The sequence below is a fragment of the Phoxinus phoxinus genome (assembly GCF_949152265.1).
Source record: "Phoxinus phoxinus genome assembly, chromosome: 4".
NCBI classification, from domain to species: domain Eukaryota; kingdom Metazoa; phylum Chordata; class Actinopteri; order Cypriniformes; family Leuciscidae; genus Phoxinus; species Phoxinus phoxinus.
This window is the reverse complement of record NC_136879.1, coordinates 28574204-28592949: the sequence shown is the minus strand read 5'-3', so window position 1 is coordinate 28592949 and position 18746 is coordinate 28574204. Positions and strand designations below refer to the sequence as shown.

General features: G+C 40.0%; 1 protein-coding gene across 8 annotated transcripts in view; it reads left to right on the top strand.

Moving 5' to 3' along the window:
- Positions 1 to 18746, top strand: part of sez6b (seizure related 6 homolog b) — a 213469-nt gene that overhangs the window by 161634 nt on the left and 33089 nt on the right. The gene's annotated exons all lie outside the window — the stretch shown is intronic.

Here is an 18746-nt window from a genome sequence, read left to right as displayed (position 1 = left end):
GACACGCTGTCTCTGAGAGAATGGCTAATTAATTTCTGCGTAATGAGCTGCCTCTTTTGAGAGGTTGACAGGCTAATGAATCCTGCCCTCTCATCACGGAGTTACGCCTTGGAGTCATCTAAAAAATGACCCGGACCTGCACAGGAAGAGGAATCGTGTCAGGTCATTTCAAAGCACGCCTTTAAGAATGAACAATGCGGCAGGTGACCGAGGGCATGGAGATTGATTGATGAAAATAGGGCCATTCATGAAATAAGAAAAAGAGCAAAGGAGATTTTTGCAGTGAAAAGGCTCCACAATTAACCATCAAGCACTCTCCTTCCTCCGCTTCTCTGTGGGAAATTGCTTTAACATTTAAAGAGTCGGTGGGTTGACAGAAAGAGATGGTACCACGCTGGGTCCCATAGAATTGCGAGTTTTCCCAGAAATTGAGCGTTAGTCGCGAGCTGTAATTCTTTTCTTTCTCAGTTTTATAAGCACCGTTATCCCTTCAACTTTATGTGACCTGCCATTCTGTACACAGTATGTCACCCGATTAGGGAGCCGTGTCATGTGTCCATGTCTGATTTGTAAGCCTGAAACCTCCACATCTTGGCGCAAACGTTGCCCTTCTCAGTGATAAACGTCTGGATGGATCAGTGTCTTTGACGGCTGCGTTAAAAGACAGGCAAAGTTTCGGTAAAAGAGCTTTGACATTTAGTGGTGTCAGAGCATTCGGCGGCTGAGGTGTCAGATCAGCTTAAGCAGATGTGCAGCTCAGGCTGTATTTCACCTTTATGCCAGGTTCACCTCTGCCTGAGGCCGTCTCATTTCTGCAACATTAATTTTCGTGCTCTCCTGTCGTGTGTGACGGCCAATAATAAAAGGCCAAACCGCCCCTGTGCTCAAGTCTATGGCAGATTTATGACTGATGAGTTTTTATCTTTCTTTGGTCTTGGTTTTTTGTTATAATGCATAATTTTGTACACCCTGCACTTATCAGAGAGTACATTATCAGTATGTTTTAACTTCAAGTCAGCATAACTTGGCATTTACATACTATTATACATAAATGATCTGCCTTCTGAGTGATTTAATGAGTATTTTGCACGTCTTTGGAAATTGTTATAAATAAAAACATATATAATTGATCATATATATTATATTGTCATTTAATTTATATTAACGTAATAACTTAATTTTATCCACATCTTGGTGGTTTTAACTGCCATTTTTAAGTGATATCCCAAAATTAGCATAAAACGTGTGGAATTAATAGTTAGTGTGGCCCTTAAAACTGATTAGTGATGTTAGATGAAAAAAGTTGATTCAGAGATCATATCTGATAACATGATTACAATCAGTTTTAATACCATTACAACAACAAACATTGTCAGTGCAATTTCATGCATCGATGAATCATGCTCATTAAGACCAGGAAGGTATATTATGCGGCTAGGAACAATTTTCACATTTGTCTGACATTTTGGAAGCTGATCAATAGAATTACACTATTTATGGGTCTGACTTCCGCTGACTAACACCCCATCCACTTGATGATGATTGTGATGATAACGGCCTTGCGCGAACCCTTTTTTGGCAGCTGTTAGCTAAGACATAGCTAATAGCTGTTTCAAACGGCATGCTATTCAGGCACCGCGGCGGTAACATCCAGGCTGTTCTCCACTGGTAGTGATGCCAGAGGAGGACAGAGAGAGAAATCTAGTGTGTGTAGGTGTGTGAAAAGTGTGTTGACAACTCACTCCTTTTACTGCCGCACAGATGTTAACATAGTTCTAGATCTACCATCCATTTATTCATAAGCCCTCCTCCTCAGCTAAGGAGGTACAGCCTGTGATGTTCCAGGGAACAGTGCACTTTTAAAAAGGTGGAATCCCACTTCCCACCTCTAGAGGATGGAGCCAGTCCTGCATCTGATCCAGCAAATACAGTATCATGAGACTAGGCTCACCACATAGAAGGTAAAATGAAGGTAAATTCAGTTGATAAAGTAATCACTGGTGACTTGTATTTTATTGTGTATCCATTACTGCACATGTCAAGCACACGGGTGCTGAGCAATACAACAAGACAAAACTCCTGTGATCCGGCTACTTAAGCTGAATAGAAAGCTTCTGACAGCCTTCAGCTTTTATGTTTGTTTGAAGCACAAATGAGGTCCTCTCTCCAAGGCTGCTGTCTGTTCTCCGGTTCGGTCACAAGAGTCTGTCAGACATTACATACAAATATGAGACTTTGACTTAAGGCCCCGATTTACTCACGGCAAAGTTCGTTCTTCGCTTGACCAGCCATATACTGTTAGCGAATATCCGATGCCACCCACTCTGCCGAGAGCAGCGTTTAGATGAATATTTAAATACGTATGTGCTGCACGCTTTCCTGTCAATAACAAAATAAACACACAGCAAAAAAACATCATAGTAAAGTGGATGTTTGCACGAGCTCTGCAATTCGGCGCTCTAGTAAAGTCACGACACATTTATTTATATAGCACTTTACACTATAGATTGCTTAAATGCAAGAAGCTTACAGTATTAAACATGAAAAACAGTCATTGTCTCATTTAATCAGAAGTACAACTTATGTACAACTTAACAGAAGCAGCCATATCACCCTGTAGCTCAAGACTGAAGCTAAGTGGTTGCCCACTGAAGCTAAGCAGGGCTGAGTCTGGTTAGTACCTGGATGGGAGACTCCTGAGAGAACCAGGTTGCTGCTGGAAGAGGTGTTAGTGAGGCCAGCAGGGGGTGTTCACCCTGTGGTCTGTGTGGGTCCTTACACCCCAGTATTGTGACAGGGACACTATACTGTCAAAGAGCACCGTCCTTCGGATGAGACGTTAAACCGAGGTCCTGACTCTCTGTGGTCATTAAAAATCCCAGGATGTCCTTCGAAAAAGAGTAGGGGTGTAACCCCAGCATCCTGGCCATATTTGCTCCTTGGCCTCTGTCCATCATGGCCTCCTAATCATCCCCATACACTGATTGGCTTCATCACTGTCTCCTCTCCACCAGTAAGCTGGTGTGTGGTGGGCGTTCTGGTGCAATATGGCTGCCGTCGCATCATCCAAGTGGATGCTGCACATTGGTGGTGGTTGAGTAGATTCCCCCCTTCCATATGTGAAGCGCTTTGAGGTCCCAGAAAAAACGCTTATTATTATTATAACTTCATTTTCTACTATAAAGCGGCTATCCAGTGTTCATGTTTTTACTCGTGGACGTCTGACCTCAACGGACTGAATAGAAGAAATGAACTAGAGAAGATTTCCATGTGAAAGATGGAGAGCCTCAGCGCGCACCTACCAACAGTATTACGTAATCGCCACGGACCAATGGTAGTACAAAGGTGTTTACTTGCCGAAGCTTTGGCATGCTGTTTCAAACTCTCAGAACTCCAGACAAACTTTTTTTGGCCTGATTTTGTTCGAAATTGTCACATCAGTTCATTCTTTGATTTCGCTTGAAGTATATCGGGCTCTTTATATCGGGGTATATCAAGCTATCTTGGCTCAGCTCACGAGGATCAGCCGAGCAAAGAAGAAGAAGAAAAAGAGATTGTAATTAGCCCCTTTGGCAGAGTGTGCCCTTGTCTCTGTCCATGACAGCAGCCGATAATAAGGTCGGCATGCCTTTTCAGGTTAGTTCATATCTGAAAAGTAGCCCATTTTAAAAGGCGTTTAAGTTGAAATGACATGCTGACCACATCTGGCCAGTCAGTTCAGTGGCCAAAGCTATCAATATTCATATGTCCTCGAAAGTCAGGGAGCATTCAGGGACTTGTTCTTCATCAATGTTCAATGAGCTTACACAAGAAAACCTGCCATCACATAAGACACCCCTCTACAATCAAATCTGAAGGACTCTCCCGCCTGAAGAGTGATCTAATAAAAAGGATCTGAATGTAACAAAGCGAGCATGAGAAGTGTGCTACACTCTCTGCTTTATTAGATCGAAATGAGAAACCACACAGGCTGAATCCTCATAGCCAATTAGCAGAGAAGTGTCGCACACCGCCAACGTCTCAAAGAACAGAACTGCATGCTCATACGCTAAATTATGTGGAGCTTTAGATATTGAAATGAAGTGTGTGAAACATTGTCCAGATTTTATCTTCAGTGTCCAGCAGTGGTGTGATGCTATATTGGCTTCCTTTCAGTTCATAACTTGGAATTTGAAATTGGCCATGACCCAAAGAAAGCAGAATTGGAATGACATGAAGAGGAATCTATCCATCCATCCATCCATCCATCCATCCATCCATCCATCCATCCATCCATCCATCGTTCCCCTGTCTTTCTATTGTTCCATCTACACTCTTAGAATAAAATGATTTAGTTTTATTTAATGAATTTGTTTGTTTTAATTCATTTTTAATTTTAATCAAATAAATGTTATGAATTAAGAGGCTCGTAAACATGTTTTAGCACTAGAAAAAAATTAAATAACCTGTTAAACATGTAAGTATTATGCAATCATTTAAGGCATTTCTCCTTTTATAAAACCTTTTTTTATTGAGTCAAGACTCTAGGGTTTAAGAGTGTCTGTCTTTCTGTCATTCTATCTATCTTCCTTCCTAACTTCCTTACATTAAAACTTGATGTGCAATTTAGTATCCTGTTTGCTACCTTAATTCAAATTCAGAATCACTACTATAGTCAAGTCTGTTATATTATATATTGTAATAGTAGATCAGCTTTATATCTGTTCTGTAGACGTATATGGCCAAATGTAAATGATGTGTGCATATCCAATTTGACCACATCTGATCGGGTCAAGACACATGAAGTGACCATAAAGCCCTGTAGGTGGGTCCTTTTAGACCAGTAAGCAACCTTTCAGTGCAGCATTTGTTGGTGAGCACCACTAATATTTTCCTCAGAAAATCTACTTGTAAATATCAAGCATTTCAGTTTTTTTTTTATATCAGCTGTTTCTTGCTGAAACATATCACTGCCATAACAGTGACCTATTTTCAATGGTCTTGCTCTCACATACGTGCCTGTCACTCTGTAACACTCTGTAATAAGTGCAGAAAAATAGTAATTGAGAGGCAGATATAAAAGCAGTGTGGCTCCTGAGGTTGTCTGGGTTACGGCTTCTATTGTTTCCTTCTTCCACTAAAAGCTGTTCCCTCCTACTTCACAACTGTGAATAACTGTAATGATGCAAAACCCCAGTAATTACATTAATGATTGGCTGTGACACAGGGTGCATGTCAGTGCAGATGGTTTAACAATGGAGCGTGATGTCAGTGGGTGGGAGAAAACATCAAGACTTTTCATGCTTTCTCGTGTGCCGGCGGATGCGAGTATACACACATGCGTTCATGTTTGCTCCTGTCCGTCGCGTTCTCATGCATTTTTCATTCCAGTCTTCGCTCATTCCTTATATATTCACGCATGGATTTTTAAATGCGTTCGTGCTCCAGTTAGAAAGTCTCATGCTCGGCAGATTTCTGTTCGGCTGTGAATGAAGTTTGACATCCAGTTTAATATGTGAATCCTATCTCAATGAGCACATGTACAGCTCTAAAGTTCACTTTTCATTCTGTGTAATTGCCTCCCTGAAACACTTTTGTATGAATTGATCCGCAGCTTGAAATAATCCATTGGATTTCAAATATCACCGTGCGCTGTTATTTACAAAACAATCATACTGCCACAGTTGTTTACTTATTGTATGAAAAGGCTGCCTTTTGTAGTCTGTCCTCATCCCAAATACAATGGAGCAGAAAAATTCTGTTCAATTTCGTTGCCTACATACTGAGAGAGATGCATTCACGTCACTCGGTGCGGCGGCCAATGTGTAGATAATCTATCACTGTATTGTGAGCAGACAGACAGCGAAAGGGAGGCTGTGTTATTGGAGTCAGGGGGATGTGGTTGCTCTGGGTTTTACTGAAAGCACATGAGTGCTCTGATGGCCTGTCAGTGAGAGAAAGGAATGCTGGGATGCTGTCAAGATGTCTGGGAGTGTCTCCAGGCTCCCTGCCTCACCGTGTGACACATGCGGCCCCCAGAATCCTTCGCAAATCTCTCAGGACACAGTCCGCGGACTCGTGTCGCAGATTCAACAACACTCTGCAGACATGCTGTCAATGTAGCGCTGTAAGAAAGTACAACTTATAATGAGGAGAGCACTCCCCGTCCGGACAAAATGGCGCTTGTTGCAGGAGACTGTTCCGTCTGAGAACATGTGCTCCCCTTCACACACACACTCTGGGGACATCAGAGATTTATATGTTGTGAAAAGGGCATTTTACCACCCCTTTAATTAACTCGCCCGAAATTATTAATTTTGGGCGAGTCAATCCCTGACATTATTGACTATGAGAGTTTTCTTCTTCAGAAACATTGTTAATATCTTGCTGTGTTATTTTTTTTTATATAGCCTATATATAATTTTTTTATAATCTCATTTAATTATCATCTATGTCTACAGACTACACAGCTACACATTTTGTATTGTCTTTCCTATTGTTGGAAAAATAAAAACACTTTTTCACCATTAATATCAATATTAGCACTGTTTTGCCAATTATTGGTATATTTTCATCTCTTTCTGAGGGATTCTGCACTGTACAGTTCCAGTTATTAAATCCTGTATAATTTGAACGGCTCTCTCTTTAAAGCTAAATTATACAGAAAGGATGTTATTATAAACCTTTGGCAACACTTTGGCAGAGGAGCCTATTTCATTAAATCTTTTTAATTAAAAATTAATAAAGGGCATTGTCTTTATCACAAAGTTGCAGCAGCCCTATTATAAAAAAAAAAAATCCATTGTCCCAAACTAAATTAATATGTTTCCAGGTTGTTATTGGTAATGAATTATCAGATAATTATTAAGAGGTAATTGCTGTGGAAGTTTCCTCTGCTTTTAATAATACAGAGCAGACAGCTGCTCTCTCATTTGCATTTAATGGACGTGATATAGCGTAAAATCTAACCGCGGCAAATGGAATTAAATTGCGGTTGTTTTAGGGGCTGGGCGGGGCATGTGCGCTCGTGTAATTGATTGATAGCGCCGACCACCTGCTCATCTGCCCATTAGCTATCAAACAGCGTTCATTAAGAGAACCCTTAGCAATTATGAGAAATTACATTACCCGTGCTGTGAAAAAAATGAAGATCTTAGCAATATGAAGGAAGGAGGTCATTTGCATACACAGAGTGTCTACCTATCAGAGTTTGATTAACAGTCTGGACATTCAGAGATAAAGGTCTGCAGGGATCACATAGACAAATGTCTCTAGTCCGCATTTGTGAGTCGCTTTGGATAAAAGCATAATTCAAAGCAAATAAAAATATGACACATAGTGTCTGAATGTGTGAAATACAGGCTCTCCTCAGAAGACAGCACTCGAGCACATGCGAGAAGGGCAGATTGAATTTGAGCAAGCACATGGCAGTAAGAGCACCTCAATCAAATCACAGGCTATTATACTCCCCCGCCGCCACTATTTGAAGTCGTTTAATGTTTTGCAGGGCCGTTGGATCCTGAACTCTCAAAGTTGTGCTTCAGTTCGGCCAGTTAATGAGTGCTTCCCGCCGAGCCGTTGGGCCGTGCTGTGACACACCATTGTTTTGTCATTTATTGACCGCTCTCTATGCCCTCACATCATTAGTAGGGCCGTATGAAAAACATGCCAGCGTGAACACGGAGTACACTCTGCCACCGACTGTCTGTTTGCTTTTATGAAATGATATGTGCTGGCACTGAGTTATGTGGGCGTGCTGGAGCAAGACATTTAGATGACATGAATTATACTTCAACACAAAAGAGAAAGTCTGACAGTGAGACGTACGTTTAATGAAGCAAAGATTCTTACTGTCTCTGTGTTTTGTCACTTGAGGTGTCGATGCAAATAAAATAGGTTCGGGTTGCTTTTATTTCCATGGGAACAAGGCAGATTTTTCATTTGCTGATGAAACCTCTACTTTTTACTTCTGTGCCTCGTGTGTGTTTTTTATGCTGCCACCTGTGTTCTCGCTGTTCACCTTTTAAATTGAACAGAAAGTCATGTAGTGGAAAATAAGAGGTGCATAGTGGTGTGGCTCTATATACACAAAGATGTTTTTTTCATTGACAGCTATTGCTCACCACCCTTAAAACATTACATTTTATATTTATATATATGTATGCTATATTAGGGATGGTAAGATTCACCGATTCGCATCTGTGCATCGGCATAAAAGCTAACGATGCGATGCATCGATTTAAATAAGTGTTACAAGTTGCCATTTATATCACGATGCATCGTTTCTAACATATCTGCATCAGTAAAAAATTATTTATTCATATATAATTATTAGTAGATGCGCTATACTTTTACTATTTAGAAAGTGACCACTCATTTGTGACCAATATTTTTTATGTAACTGCTGCGTTCACACTGAACTCGGATAGAGGGTTTTCACCAACTGGGCGGTAACCCGGATGCGCGGCTATTATAGAGGTACTCAGATGTAACAACAGCATGGATTGCACTGTGTATGTACGACTGAACACATTGTTGCACTAATAAACCACAGAAAAAACACGTGGAAGACTGGTCAGACGTTGTTATAGGAACATGCTAAAAGTCGCTGCCGAAACAATGCTGTGTTTATTAGTGCCGGACGAGCAGACAATTATTATTTTTGAAACCGGCGCAGACAAGAGCGCGGAAAAAAGCTGTAACTTACATACCAGCCTCCTACAGTTCTGCTGCTCAAGACGCAGTAAGTTAGTCCAGCGCGGCGGCTACACATTTCCATGTTGTAAAATTTAAATAAGACAACATCTCTATTGCAAATGCAAACCCCTCCATCAACGCAACGTCATTGCCAAAGAGCTGCATGGACACACAAATCAGATCTGAACAGTAGCGATACACAGCGTGGACATAATTTTAGATCAGATTCTAATCGGATATAAAGATAATCGGATTTGGACGGACAGTGTGAATGTAGCCATAGTTAATTACGTCAACATTTTAGCCATAGTCAACGCTTCACTCACAATGATGTTGTACCTCTCTCACAAACGCCTTATTTCCTCAGTTTTTTGCACTCCTCTCTTTAACTTTTGACAGTCTATAGAACTTGAAATGTTTTTTCCCGGTGCGACCGATTAGTAGAGACCAAAACTCGACCATTTTTCAGCAGCAATAATCAGCCAAATTTGCAAGTCCGTTCAGTTCCGTGGCATTGTTTACGTTCAGTGCCTCCAAAATGGCCGACTTCCGGATTGATGACGTGTCATGAAAACCCTCTATAGAGCGCCTGGAGCGAGTGATTTCCATGTTAAGTCAATGTAAAGACGCATTGACGCGCGTCTGGAGGTTCTTCGGCGCGATAGACGTGTTTAGCGCGGCACAATGGACCCAATTCGCCTCATTCGCATTTCTCCTTTCTGAACTGTTGCTCAAGCGCGTTCTCTCATCACCACTGCAGCTGCTACGTGAAGATGACGTCACAACACTACGGAGTGCGAGGTGTGTCCTGAGGGTCACCTACCTTTTAAACCTTAAAGTAGGACATTTAAGTGAATCTGGTTTGGTTCAAAAGCCTGTGACTGCCAATAATAGTTTTTCATATATATATTTTTACATTTGAATACAGTTATGAAACACCTGTTTGTAAAAGTATTTTTTTGTTTTATTATTGTTTATGTTAAAACAGCACCTGATTTTCTGATCACTGTTAGCCTACCTGCTGAAATCACAATTACCTGCTGGCAAGTTACGGAACATTTCTTTGTTTATCCCTGAGCATCCTTAAATTGTTTCACTGTTTCACAAACGTGTAACTGGAGACGGGACAGGAAGAATATCTGTTTTTATTTTATTCTTTTGGTTTTGTGAAAACCAAATCTTTTGTTTGTGAAAGAGCCATGCGTTAAAAGTCAGATGGCACTTAAGCTACTTTATGATTTGCTGTATGTTTGAACAAAAGAAATAAAAGTTAACTATCTATAGTATACCATATTGAATTGCATAGCATCATATTTTTCTCCATTGCATCGTATTACATTGAATTGCATCGCGTTGAATCGATTCGAAATCAGATCGTACCGCATCGTAATAGTAGTGAATCGTATTGCATCGCATCGGTAGCTGCTTATATGTATCTTAAATGTATCGTATCGTTGGCTATGCATCGATATGCGTATCGCATCGGCCTCAGTAATGGAGATGCACATCCCTAATATAAATGGAAATAATATAACCCAGTAATCACTCAATTTTCTGCCTAGAACCACAGTTAAGCCACACTTTGCGTGTGCGTGTGTGTGTGTGTGTGTGTGTGTATGTGTGTGTGAAACACGGTGAAGATGTCAGTATACTCCAGTGTTGTTCCCCATATGTGTCTTGGTGATCTACTTCATGATGTCCGTTTGCTCCCACCACATGTCCCAGGTTAATAAGAAATGATGTAGAGGCCAGTCTTAAATTGAGGGAGATTTCCCTTGCGTCTGTGTCATCTTGGATTTAGTCACTCACATGCAATCAGCCTCAATAAGACATGATGAGCTTGGAGTCTGAATCCCTGCCCATACTTCATAAATAAGCGAAAGAGGATATATTTTTTATTAGCTCATGTAATATGCAACAGATTTAATAGTGCAGCCACTTTTGTAAGTGTACTACTACCCTGCTGTATTACTCGTACCAGAGAAACTGCATGACACAAGAGTGGCATCATTTCGATGTTCTCCCATATGACGATATGTTCACACACACACACACACACACACACACACACACACACACACACACACACGGGCATTTCATGCTCAGAATCGGAGATGAAGCTCTGCTTATCAGTGAATTTCTCCGGTTGTGTAGACCGTGAACCTGTACAAGCGCTGGAAGAGTGGAAGCCCAGGAACAGCTCCACTAGTTCTTGACATGCTGTCAGAGCAGCCTGACACACAGCTGGTCACTGTGGTCTTATCAAACAGCAGATGTGGTCCTGTCTGAAGAAAACAAATATTTACCCAGCAGGCACCACCTCACCGAGACCTCCTCAGCTAGCTGCATCTACAAATGTCTGTAAAAGGTTTGAAATCCATTCGATTGATTTTACACTCTTAAAAATAAAGGTTCCAGTTAGAACCAAAAAAAGGTCTTATAGGTTGATGTCACTTTAACTTTAATACTTCAAATGAAATTCATACATCTGTACCATATTGGTTATTTTTTTATTGCCATCAGCCAATACTGAATATTTAACTCTACATTTAATTTCCTCTATTTGCATTTTGAAGACCTTTGTTTTCCTACGCTCTCCTGATCCTTTATGCTTAAAGGTAGATATAGTGCGTATACAGTGATGATTCTCTGTTAATGTTGCCATAGGCAACGTTCTCATATATTTCTGATTGCCATAGAGTGCATTGATCAGGGTTGAAAATAAACCTTCATTCTCCATCCTTTATCATACTTTGGCCTGCCCCAGAATGAATGAGAGTTTTCATGAGCGCATTGCATATGCTCAAGGCTTTTATGTGTTTACAGCTGAAGATGCATTGAGCCAGAGGCGGTGAGCATGTTTGTTTGGAAGCCTGAGATGTGCCAAGTCAAGTTTCTGACTCATATTCAGTGCCTTCAGAGAGTTCCAGTGGGCAAATGGCCTGTGTGGATGGAAATCTGTTTGTGATGTTTATACGTGTAAAGAATTCAGAGCAAAGAGATCTATCGGTTTGCACCTTTCAGTGGTTTACAGTGTGATCTTCTTTCACCTAGCGCTATTCACTACTGTACAGTAGTCGATAATGTAAATCAAATAAACACACAACGTTTTATAGCTTTCCTAATCAAGTTGGTTGTTGATGTGCAATGTAAGTCCTATAATGCCTACTATATCATATCTGATATGCAAATTGCTTCAAAATGATCAACATAATCAAAACTTTGCTGAATAACCTGCTCTTGCTCAATGAATCTGTACACAATCTGCATTCCTTGTGTTGTCTAACCGAGAGTTTATACTTTTTTTTAGAAAGTAAAAAGTCTTTTAGTACTAAAAATGTGTATTTTCATACAGTAAATGTGAGGATAACTGAAATATTTAGTAATATTTCAAGATAAACACTTACTGGACTGAAGCAACTTAGGTTTGCTTGATTATCCATACATAATTTTTTTTAGAAAAATCCTATTAAAGTGTGAGAATCAAATATGATGCATCAGGTTTTTGAGGAAATGTTTGGTCCCCATTGACTTTCAATGTATTAACAAAAACAGCCAAATCATAATGAAAGGATTTTTATTTTTGGGTGAACTATCCCTTTAAGTTAAACCAGCCAACTAAACCATGGGGTTCGCCAGTGTGACCGGACATACATCGCCCCATTCTCACCACGTCCACCCATGGGCCTTCCTCCAGGGCACCTAATGAAGCACATTAGCACTGCATCTGTTGCTGTCTAAGCAGTTGCCAGCTAATCTCCACCATGCCAGTTCCCACACAGTCATCTTCAGGCCACATTACAACACTCAGTCTTTATGGCCTATGAAGCCACAAGGCAACTTGCGGGCATGTGATTTAGTGTCGACCGGACGGCTCCACATAAAGCCAGCCTCCGATGCCCCCTCAGTATTAGTCTAATTGAAATTGAAGCAGAGGGGTAATAATGCTATAACAACCCGGCGGTGCTGGCGCACGGGCCCCGCTGTGCTGAACCAGCGCTAATAAACCATAAATAAAATAGATGGCTGAGGGAGTGAAGGGCCCCCCCATGTGCCGGCTCATTGAGTCGGTGAGAGTGCTCCCCCTCTCCGTGTCGAGATTAGACAGTCATCAGGGGCAGATACTCTCTCCACATGCCCCGCCGCTGCAGGCGCTGAGCTCTTATACGTGTGCCAGTGTAAGCGGATGAAGTCATGAGCAGGGCATAATTACTGTGAGTTCAGATACTCTGTTTCAAGGCTAAAAGAGAGAGAGGGTGCAAAACTGCCTCATCAAATACTAAAATATACACTAAGCACTGGGCTGGAATTAGGATGTTTTTTAATTGCCTCTACAGCTCAACTTTTGAAACATCACAGTCTAGAAAGCAAGGCTTATTTAGTTCTGATTCATTTAGATTATGATGTGCATTTTGCTTGCATATCAAAGATATTTTCTCTCAGCTAGTGCTGTAAATTATACAGGAAAACCTTCTAACTTGGTTGGTCGTGACGAAACTGTGCTGCACTTGTTGCGCTGCATGTTTTTAATGGACTAAAAATACATTTTTAAACGGGAATTTTTTCATGAATTGGACTATAGGCTACTGGTTGCACTATGTTTTTTATTTTCATTTTGAATCAGACTATAGGCTACTTATTACACTGTATATTTTTAATTCTTTCAAAAGAACTGGTTTAAATAAGTCATTTGTTCATGAATCAGACTACACTGCTGAATTAAAATGTTTATTAAATTAAAATGAAATGTCTTTCCAAAATAACCTCTAGAAAGTCAAGATGTTGACGAGAGTGACGTAGAAGTATTCACCATGAAGCTTGGGGTAACACGGCCCATCATAATTACTGTAGTTACCATGTTCTAAACATCACATCCTTTGTTATTCCATCAAATGTAATTTAACTAGGTGGTTGAATAAAAATATTTTAACTTTAAATTTAAAAATTACCTTAAAGGGATAGTTCACTTTGAAATTATTTTTTTATGTTTTAGCTTACCTCAAGGGCATCCAAGATGTAGGTGTCTTTTTTTCCGCAGTAGTTTCAATTTTGATATTTTTAGGTCAAACCGTTCTTGTCTGACAGTCATATCATGCAGGTCTATGGTCACTGTCTCAAAGAGCATGCACAGAGTCCAAATTAAAACAATTCCCCATCGTAAGTACACATTGATGGCCTAAGACACGAAACGAGCGGTTTGTGTGAGAAAACGAACGGTATTTATATTGTTTTTACCTCTTGTAACACAGCCACGTCCAAGTGATCTGAGGGCGCGGGCGCTTCCTTCTGTGTGACGTGTGCGCAGACTGGTGCATAGATGTATATACACTGTCACATTAAAGACATTCATTCCAATGAACTGCCGTAGCCAAGGCGACATCTAGTGTATACATCTATGCACCAGTCTGCGCACACGTCACACACCAGGATGCGCTCGCGCCCTCAGATCACTTGGACGTGGCTGTGTTACAAGAGGTAAAAACGATATAAATACTGTTCGTTTTCTCACACAAACCACTCGTTTCGTGTCTTAGGCCATCAATGTGTACTTACGATGGGGAATTGTTTAATTTGGACGATGGAGAATTGTTTTAATTTGGACTCTGTGCATGCTCTTTGAGACAGTGACCATAGACCTGCATGATATGACTGTCAGACAAGAACGGTTTGACCTAAAAATATCAAAATCGAAACTACTGCGGAAAAAAAGACACCTACATCTTGGATGCCCTTGAGGTAAGCTAAAACATACCAACATTTTATTTCAAAGTGAACTATCCCTTTAAGTTAGCACCAGCTATCTAGTTAGCTAGCCAGTTAGCATCAGCTAAACATATTTTAGAAATAGATTGATTTTCAGCATGGTTTATTAAAAAATATTCATATTTATCTACTGTTGTTTTAGCTTGTCTTTTTAATTTGAAGCTAAAACTGCTTGTACTCTGATATTGATGTAAATGTATAAAGCAAATTGCTTTGTTAGAGTGGGGCATTTTACCCCACCTATGGGGCAAAACTTGGTAAAAAAAATAGTAAAAAATGTACATAAACTCTGGAAACTCTTTTTTTGTTCTTAGTTTATAATTACGTCATTGTCACTGAAAACTAGAATAACTATTCTAGACACATTAAACTTTTGTTTCACAGAAAAAATTACACAGTCCTTAAGGGGAGCGTTTTCCCCCACTCTACCATATATTTGTATTTATATAAGTTGCATATAATTCAATATATTTAAAATGGCATTCTCCTAACTCAGGGGAAGCGATTAATCTGTTGTTGTTTAGGAAATATTTATCGTTACTGTTATTTTTTATATGACCACACATCTGTTGAATTCACTATTTATTTCCCCAAATTTCTGGGCAAATGTAAACAATGTTCGGTCGTGAGGAGTTACACCTTAAACATGTGGAGCATCAAGATCGATCAAAACTAAAAGCCATTATAATCAACGAAGCTGTGTAGACGGCTAGTGCTCACCTGTGACACAGTTTGCAGAGTGAACTATAGTTTTTTAGATTTTTTATGCAAGTACCGCAGAATCTCAACATCACGTGGGGCACAAAAAAATCCTCTTCAGGGTTGTGGATGTCAGTTCTGTATAACACTCGCTTACTGGCTCCTGTATTGTTGCTGAGGTGCACCACCCCATTACGCAGCTCCTCTCTGTTCAGTAAGGGAAAAGAATTGCAGTGATTTATCAAACTGTGGCTTTCTTGGACACAGAATTCAACCTGAGCCAGCAGAGGGGAAAAAAACTTAAACAAAAACATTAATTCTGTTTGACAGGGCCCTCTACCTCTCTAAACACCACCACAGGATCAGAGACCAGAGAGAGAGTGATTCTCGCTTGAAACACGGCAGTGATTCACTTTTGCTGTTGGTTCAGGATCAGATACGGATAATCTGAGCTATGAAAGCAATACTACAGGGCATTGTACAGAACGGTTTAATTAATGCCTGACACCTGAAAAATTGCTGTAATATTTTAGAGAAGACTGGTTCGTAGAAGCTTCTATTGCCTCTAATGTGAGATAACATTTCTTTTGGGATAGGATAGCATCTCGATCATGTGTAATACAACTTGACATTTTTACCTGTTATTTACAGGGCTTTGGTGTAATTGAAGACCTCGCGCTTGCCGTAGGCTGCTAGCCCTATGAGCTCTTTGCTTGCTGTGTGCAGACAGTGTCAAGTTATCTCTAGACTTTGGCTAGAATTCACTTTGCATTGCAAAATCTGTGTTTATGTCTAACCTTCCACAATCCAGTTTAACCAGATGCTTTGTGAACTGAAATAGCACTATGCCATAAGTATTTAAATTAAATAAACATTAATTTCTTTCCAAAAGAACAAAAAAACTATTTGAATGTAAATTAAGCTTATTATATTGTGCTTTATTTAACAGGTAAAGTATGCCAGATCTCGGTAGTCTGCTGTGCCATGAAAATGGTTCGTCACAGACTTTTTTGGGCTCTTTGCAAAGTTACCTCAATTCAAATTACATCAATTTTTATAAATGAAATATTTAATTTGATTAAATATATTATTTATATTTGTATTGTATATCTATATAAATTAATTGTTTTTAAATGTAAAAAAAACTAAAACTAATTAAACAAAAGAAAAAAGCTATTGAAGTTATGTTTGAAAATGGTACAGCGCTATTATTTCCCAAATTTATTTACAGTTGCAGTGCATGCAAATAAATGTGCTTATGGTTGGCACTTTTCATTATTATTGAATTATCCCGCTTAGCGCTGGAAAAGATTTGTGCTAGGCCTGTTTTAGTCAGCTAAAGAAGTTGAGAGCAGATATGACATGGATCCAAGCCAGGTCAAAGGTTATAATTTATCGCCTCTGTGCAATTTTTTTGGCCTCAGGCTCAGTCTTGTCATTGGTGACAAAAACAACACCCACACTCCGCTCTGAATTTTAACAGCTACAATACGGCTGCCGCAGCCACATCGACAGGGAGAAATGAGCCCTGAAATTTCTGTCATAAATTGCAAAAACATTCTCAGAGGAGGACGGAGACGAAAAAATTGGTGTTGAGAAAGCAGTTCTTAGCTCGACTGGCACTTACGGTCTAACCTGGATTTACCGCCTCGCAGGGCCTCCTGCGGAGGCAGTGTGAACTTTTGTGATGAAGGAGAAGTTGGTCACTTGCTTATCAAAGCCTCCTTCAAATGCAGACACAGTCTTGTACATGACTTGCAATTAAATTCTCTCTGGCCTTGAATCTTGACCTCTTTCATTTCAAAGAAAAATCTCTGTCTTTTATGTCTTTAGTATTCACATCATCTGGGCTTGTTGATTTTCATAGGTAGAAGGTAAAATGGAAAAATTCCTGCACTGTTGTAGCCTGCAAATGTTTTCTAAATAGCAGCACTTGGGTCCAAGACCTTCTTCAGGTCTTTTGAAAGGGTGAAAGAAAAGTTTTCTTGTTGGATTAGGTCCCTGGTGTGTCTTGTTAGTCTATTACCCTGTGTATATACAGTAAGCACTTGTGTTCGTTGCTGATCTTTTCCTTTGATGGATGTTACGTTGTTGGTCTCAGTCTTGCTCCCTGTTTTTCTTGATTTTCTTATGTTTGGTATATTTTGTTACATTTTTGTTTGTTAATATACTGTTGTGTATATCCTCTGCACTTGGATCCTGCCTTCACTCTTCTCTGAGAGCTCGGTGTGACATAGAATAAGTCCTGACCAAGAAACACAGGGACTGTGTTCAAAATCACCCCCTATACCCTCATTCACTATTCCCTATACTCCACTAATATAGTCCGCTTGAAGGAGTGAATAGAAACGAGTGAGTGAATTTGGACAATGAGAGCACCGGAAGGGCTGAGCTTTTGCATAGTTTGCTTGCTGTTTAATAATCATTTGAAACTGGCAGCTCCAGTAGTAATGAAAATATTTATCTTGAATTCTGTCATGGTAACTAACTAGCATGTACAAACCTTGTTTCAACTATTTAATAAGCAATAAAAAATAAATGTATACCTGTTTAATATTACGCTGTACCCACATTGGACCAGCGATTTGGAAAATGGATGATTCAGCTGCAAGCGCCATCTTCTGGCGAGACCTGGAAATTAATTCGGCACGACCCTCACAGTGTATTATGGGTATTCTCTAGCTATTGAGCGTACATCAGTTGTACACTTGTTATTGCAGTGCATTATGGGATTGAATGAGTGCACTTGATAACGTCCACTGTGGTTTAGGACACCATGGCTGTCCCCCCAAATAGTGGCATGGGGCGATTTCAGTGTATTTTAAATACACAGGGGCTAACAATATAACAAGACACACCTGGGAACAATCAAGACTAGTGAATGGGGAACCAATCAACAAAAGGACTAAAAAACATGGAAAAGAACATAAAATAACACACAGGACAAAGGGGAACACAGGCCGGGATCATGACAACAATGGTCAATAAAGACTCATTTTACAGCCCTATTCAGAATCTTATGCCTGAAGCCATTTTTAATGAAGGTTTATTTAAACCAGACCAGTTACTAAGATTATTTAAATACAAATAATGTTATTGAGGCATAATTTTTTTCAAACCTGCTTCTATATGGCACATAGAAACAAAATGAAACCTCGTTGAATTGTCACTGGTCATTGTATACCGTATGTCATCAGACATCCAGACGGTCTGTCTAAGTGGGCCAGATTAAGCTGCTATGTGGACCAGAGTTTTGCGAGACTCCGTGTGAAAGTCAAAATGGAAAGAGTGTCCAGTTAAAAATGATTAAGAATCTGCACATCTGCACTAGTCTCAGCGGTAGAGAGGGTTTTGCTCTATTGCGACCATTAGGCCAAATGTGAGTCTAATCTATCATCTTAGGCAGCTAATGATTGTCTCCATGCATCCCAGCAGGCCCATTCTGGCTGGGGAAACGGACAGTGTTCGGGGTTCGGGTTTATTTGTCATCTTCAAGATGTCCCTTTCACACAGAAAAGGTTGACTGCGGTCTGGAGAACATGGAGAGAGGACATGCATTGGGGACAGACCCTCAGAGACCATATTAAACTGAGAGAAAGAAAGACAGA